This window comes from Dreissena polymorpha, chromosome 14 (genome assembly GCF_020536995.1).
Source record: "Dreissena polymorpha isolate Duluth1 chromosome 14, UMN_Dpol_1.0, whole genome shotgun sequence".
Taxonomy (NCBI): Eukaryota; Metazoa; Mollusca; class Bivalvia; order Myida; family Dreissenidae; genus Dreissena; species Dreissena polymorpha.
In genome coordinates, this window is record NC_068368.1 from 35,884,605 (window position 1) to 35,891,511 (window position 6,907).

The following is a 6,907-nucleotide window of genomic DNA, read 5'->3' on the forward strand; positions in this document are numbered from 1 at the left end:
TCCAAAATTGTTCAGGATAGATTGGAGCATAAGTGTGCCAAAATTCATGCTTCCACTCAAAATTGCAGGATTTGATGAAAAATTTGACCGAGGCAGCTGGCACTCGCAAATGTTGCACAGAAAGTCAAGACAAGTGATAACTGTATGCTAATCATCAACTATTTAGACAAACGAGTTTACACGCTTATGTCGATATTGACACCATAATCAAAATGTCAACTTCAATATACATCCCCGAAATGGCGTCTCCAAACTATTCGGTGAAGTGTGTTCTTAGATTAAATTTGTCGCTGCAGTCAATTCCTGATATCAAATTCAAGACGTTTATAATTAAAGCGGTTGTACTCTTCCCATTCGTAGTGCAAACAACTTTTTTTCTCTATACGATGTTTAAAATAAGCTATTATTATTGTTGTCTTTTCGAACGCCATTTCTACATGTATGTCAACGTGTAAAAGCCGAATCAGCACAATCAGCGGGAATCCGTACATATTCAATATAAAGAAATCGATTGTTTTGCAGGTTTTAAGGAAAATGTGGTATGATAAACAGAAAAACAGGTTACTGTCCCGTCGTTTTGTAATATATCAGGCTCGGCACGAATAAAATAACGGCTCGGCAAGCCTCGCCGTTATAGTATTCTAAGCCTCGCCTGATATATTTCAAAACGAGGGGACAGTAACCTGTTATTATCTATATAATTACATACTTAGTAAATGCAGCATCGCTGCAGTTTAATATATAACAGTTTCTAAGGCTACATATTCTATGAAAAGCTCTTCAAAGCTTCAATCTTAGCGAGACCTATTATTATGTCATTCACCGATTGTTTCTTGTTGTGTCGTCTTTCAAGGATGTTCATACAAACTATACTATTGAATCTTAAGATGACCAGCTGGAATGTTAATTCAAACCTTAATGATACCAGTGTATGAAATCATTGGAATGCATCAGATGGGCAAGAAATTTTCATAGGCCATACACATGTTTCGTTGTTCTTGTGTAATAATATTAGCAAACCTTTGTGATAATTTCGATGGCATTTTTCAATTACAAATTTAAAATCTTACATATTTACTGTTATTATTACCTTAAGAAATTTATAACACTTTTATGTTTAAATCAATCTTTTGAGTAAATAAACCGACACAGACGCAGTAACAGTAACTGACACAAAATGGGATGCTACAAATTTTGACATGCGTGTTTTGACATTTTATAATTTGTGTCTGAGTTTAAAAGATTGGGGATGTAATGAGGAATTCGTTTGATACTTCGTGTCAATCATAGACAACAATTTTACGACACTGCAATTAATTTAATCAACAATCGCGGTGTATTAAAATGTCAATTTTTTTAAAGCTTTTGATTTAATATTATTCAAACATTCGGATTTAGCTTGCTTATAAATACTTACGTGTCTTGCTTATGCGCTAAATATACCAACGGAAAACTCTCAATAATAAAAGTCATATGACCATAATGTTTGAACAATGCAGGAGTTACTGTCTTGTATTGCATAACAAAAAAAGATGAAAGCTACGGTAACAGCTTTGAAAGGGCCATTGCACGGAATTGGAGTTTAAACCGGGTACAGGCAAAATAAACCCTCACACTTATCCTAGAAATGATTTAAGAGCACGTGTACAGAAACAATAATCTAAAAGCATTGCAATTCAGACTTAACTACAGCAGACGAGAATAACAATTTGATGCCATCACTTAAGGGTTTAAGAGTAACCATAGCAACGTAATTAAGAATGCACTGTTTATGTAACTTTATTGCTGGGTAACGAACGCTTCCATGCAATAACACCAATCATGTTGCTTTAGTTTGTATAATGACGTTAAATGTTATCTAACGAGGCTACACGTATACAGGTTTATCCTTATAGCTTTAAAGGGATCTTTTCACGCTTTGGTAAATTGACAAAATTAAAAAAAAGTTGTTTCAGATTTGCAAATTTTCGTTTTAGTTATGATATTTGTGAGGAAACAGTAATACTGAACATTTACCATGGTCTAATATAGCCATTATATGCATCTTTTGACGATTTTAAAACCTAAAAATTATAAAGCGTTGCAACGCGAAACGATTGAATAATTTGGAGAGTTCTGTTTTTGTCGTTAAATTTTGTGAAACTACGAAGATTGCTTATATAAGGTATAAAATACGTCTAATATGTGTACTTGGCGGAATAGCTCAGTAGGCTAAAGCGTTTTTACTTCAGGACTCTGGCAGGACTCCAGGGGTCACTGGTTCGAAACCTGGTCCGGGCAATGTTCTTTTCCTTTTTTTAATTTTATTCTTGATTTTTTACTGGAGCTTTTACGATCCAATGTTTACATTTATCGATATAAAGCATTTAATGAATAAGTTAAAAAATGCCAAAATCTGTGAAAAGGCCCCTTTAAAATTGCATTGTGTTTTGACTGTAGTTAAATATTTTGGAAGACTGTATACAATGAAAGAAAGTCATTTACTGAAATTGAATTTCGTACATGGGAACGTATTACGTTTGAAAATACACAATACTGACTTAAATATTTTTCTTTAACGCAACACTGTACGTGCTTTAACGCGTATAGCGTGAACGCTGTACATATTGGTTGGCTTAATACGATATTCTTGATAACTATCTTTGGAAAGCATGCTGAGCTTTATTACCGAAATTCCACAAGCAACCAATTGTTAATTTAGTCTTGTACATTTTAAAAGTGAGTTTTGGCATAGAACATATATTAAATCAACCTTTCTGCTACGATGTTAAGTTACTACGGTTTTCAAATTTAAGAGAAAACAAATAACAACAGCAACACGACTCATGTAATATTTTCTTTGCAGGGCTTCTACAAACTACAATCAAACCATACACTCAGTCATGTTATGACTCCAAAACATTATTCTGAATCGCGGAATTGTGCAATCACGCTCTGGAAGTAATCTAACTAGCATCATTCCCTGAAGACACGACAACGCAGTTTAATTATTGTCACTTCAACTGTGTTATTCGCTTAATTCCCCTAAGGCGAACTGATATATTATAGTTTCCGTTTTAGAACCTGTTAGTTTGTGTTCGACTAGTCAATGCAAATGGTCTTCATTGCATGTTTTGTGTCACTTGTGCACAATAACGTTTAACACACTGACTCTTTTGTGTAATTTATACCATTGCTCGATTATACAAATCACCTGAAAGCCGATGCATGCCATGCATGTCAAGTGTCGCCCAAGATTCTGAGTTAAAAGCACTTTACAGATTCTATAATATTGGAACCAATCATTTAGTCATTCATAAATCGTTTGTTGTTGTTTTTTGTCGTTTTCAATTACGCGCACACGAAATATACTATTCCATAGTAAGACAATTCACGGAAATAAAAAGGTTAATGATGGCATTATCTGTATTATAGCATATGTACAGGACATTGACATTAGGTTATAGAAAAATGTTTTCGCTATTTGTATTTTATAAAATAAGCAAATACCGTGATTATTTGGATGTCGTTATTTTCTTTTCAAAATTTTTAATGTGCGGATATGGTGGCGCGAAATTAACATGGAATATATTGTCACAAAAAATAAAAAAAGCATTTTTTATCTCTTTAAATCTATGTTTCTACACCACACATAGCGTTTAACGTTTGGCTATAAGGAACTCTAATTTTTCGATGGGTTTATTTAACTTTATTTTACGAAATATTTTAAGACATATTCGTTAATTTTGAGAGTTTATGGTGCTTTTAATTGTCAAACGATGAATACATTGACATTTTAGAGCATAGTAGAGCATAGTTTATGTTCTGTATTACTTTTTACTCGCAAATATCATAATTACATAATTACAACGGCATTTTGCAACTTTTAAAAAATATTGTCAATTTAGTCAATGTACCAAAACAGGGGACGGTCCCTTTAAAATTATTTTAAAAATAACATACATGCAAATAAACATTTATCTAAATAATTGCATTTCAAACTAAACTAAACTTAAAACAATAATACGTCATTTAATAAAAAAAATAAGATCGACAATAGCAATGTTATTAAAATGTATTATGTCTGAAACTGTCTTGCTGGGAAACCGATGCGTCAGTTCAGTAATAGCCACCATGTTTCTTTATGTTATGTCATGTGAGGAAAGTGGTCTAGTGGTAGGATGCTGGTCTACGGATCGGAAGGTCCCTGGTTTGAATCCCGCTTGGGGCACTGGATTTTTCTGAGCAAACAATAAATCCCAAGCTTGCTCCTTTCCACCCAGGTGTATAAATGGGTACCTGTGAGGGAAATAAGTAAATTTGCCGTGGCTGCCTTGTGCGCCATATGTAAACGGACGAATTAAATCCGAGTGATCGGTGGGTTAGTGTCGAAGTCGGCTGAAGATGCATACGTTATCGATGCGGACTATAAACCGCACCTTTAACCTTTATGTGTATGGGTTTTAAAGAGATCATTTTAAAGAGAGCCGACATGTATAACGGTTATTGCTTTACAATTGCATTGTGTGTTGACTGTAATTGCATACTTGTGATAATTGCTCCCGATTTAGCAACGTCATTTAACTGAAATCAATTTTCGTACATCAGAAAGTTTTACGTTTTAAAAACGCAATAATGAGGAATATATATTTTGACGGAACACCGTGAGTGATTACAGAAAAAACTTTAAGACTATACGTGTCTCTGCATAAGTACCGCATTCGTGATATTCAAGGGTGCTATGATTTGTTACACAACGTCGACATGCAACCAGTATAAAATGAAGTTGTATACTTATTAGAAAAGTATACTTTTTGAATCGATATATACTAGAAACTTCATTTTCCAATAAATAGCATCAGCTAAGTCCTTTCTGATTTTGGTTGATTAATTAACGATGGTACATTTATGTAAGCTCGTACCAAAACTGACTAACCGCAAGACATAAAACAAGCAACAAAGCATATTAAATAACCCCTAGAATATCTTCATCTTGCAATTTTATTTTGTCTTATTATTTCCACAAGGACTACCTACATCAAGAAGCGGTCACAAAGCATAGTTTTGGTTTTATCTATTTTTTAATGTTGCATTCTTTTTTAACTTTGAAGAAGAATTTATACTTTAAAAAAAGTAACAGCAGTATGAATCACGAAGTGTGTTCTTTATGAAGCGTATATTCGTTATAACAAACTATCGGTAAAACATTGTTCTGAATTGCGAACTTCTACTCACAACATTGTGGCAATGTAATGGCCTAAATTGTCTGAAAGACACGACAACGCAGTTTAAGTATTATCCATTCAACTGTAATTTACGCTTGGACTCCCCGGAGTGGCACTGATGTATTGTGGTTACGTTTTAGACCCTGTAAGCAAGCATTTGAGCTCTTGGCCATGAAAACGGCATTGAATGAATGTTTTAATATCTACGTTAATTTTCGCCTACACTGTTTTTTCGTTTAGAAGAGGCATCATTGAAATAAAAATAAATCCTTAACCGCGGAATGTGTCATTTTCTGCTAAGCCTTTGTTGACTGTACATGGATGATACTCTGGGATAATACTTGATAGTCTTTCTCATTTTAATGTTTTACATCTAATTATGACTATAGATGCGTTATTTTTTATTACACGAATTATAGGCACATGATAGAACCCTATACAAGTTAAATGAAATGAAAATGGGTTTGCCTTGCAGGTATTGTTATGCATTTCGTCATAAAATATCAAGTACGGTATTGTGTTTGTTTTCAATGCGAATAGTCAAGTTTAACTAATGAGAAAAACTATAAAAATAATTTCACCTAAGAAACTTATTTTATAAATAAAGAAAAAAGAACACGTTCCACTTATAATTTGGCGGGACAACTCATGTTGAGTAGTGTTGCTTCGTTTTACGTAATTGTGACATACGTTCTATGATTGCAAACCGAAAACTGGCGAATCAACACATTTTGCAGTTTAGCCGATAACGCATGTTTTCTTGGATTTAAGGGACATATATATGTGTAATGTATTTCTTATAAGTAAAGACACTTCTTAAACAATACCTATTTCATTTTGTATTTATATCTTGTAATATATTAAAGGAATCGTTCAGAAAACATTGCTACAACCCTATGATTAAGTCAATAACCGGTTTAAACACTGAATTTAAAGCGGATGCTTGGTTAGGCTCTACAAAAGTGCGCCTGCGTATAGCAGAAACATTCGTTACATTTAAGACAAATACTGTCTCTTTGAGGATACCGTCCATATCGTTATGAAACTCAGCAAACGCAGAAAGTCAGAACAGTTTCTTATGTTACGACTTAAGTGTAAAGAACATCAAAATGTTATTGCATCGCAGTACATGCAGGAAAGCTGATACAAAATAACTTCGACGCCGTTCATGTTTTAGCAAATACGCAAACCTTGTAAGGATTTTAATAGCGCTTTTTTCTAATCCAAACGTATTAATACTACATCAGGTACTTTCATAAAATAGCATGTAATACTCTCTTTAACAAAATAATTATTTAAATAACAACGAAAAATGAAAGTAATTGTCAATATTTTTTTCAAATAGTTCAAATCGCTATCGCTTAATAGCTATCTTGTTCGCGTTAAAGTCACTCAGTTTTTTTAGGTCTTATTAACGGAAATGAAAGATCCTGATCAGACCTTGGGAATGGGACGTCTAGAAAGCCGGAATATTGCGCATTTTAATTAAAATACCACTGAACCCGTCGAAACGCCTCGTTAAGAAAAACAAAACACGTCTATATCAGTTAAATTGCATACATAGCTCCCGCATTAAGTCTGCATTTAAGGGATGAAAGTTTCTAAGATAACTCTCGCGGAGAAATTGTAATATAGACACGTGTTTAGTATACCATCCAAATATTTATGTTGGTATTTCACAACAATGATTTTCACACAAAATA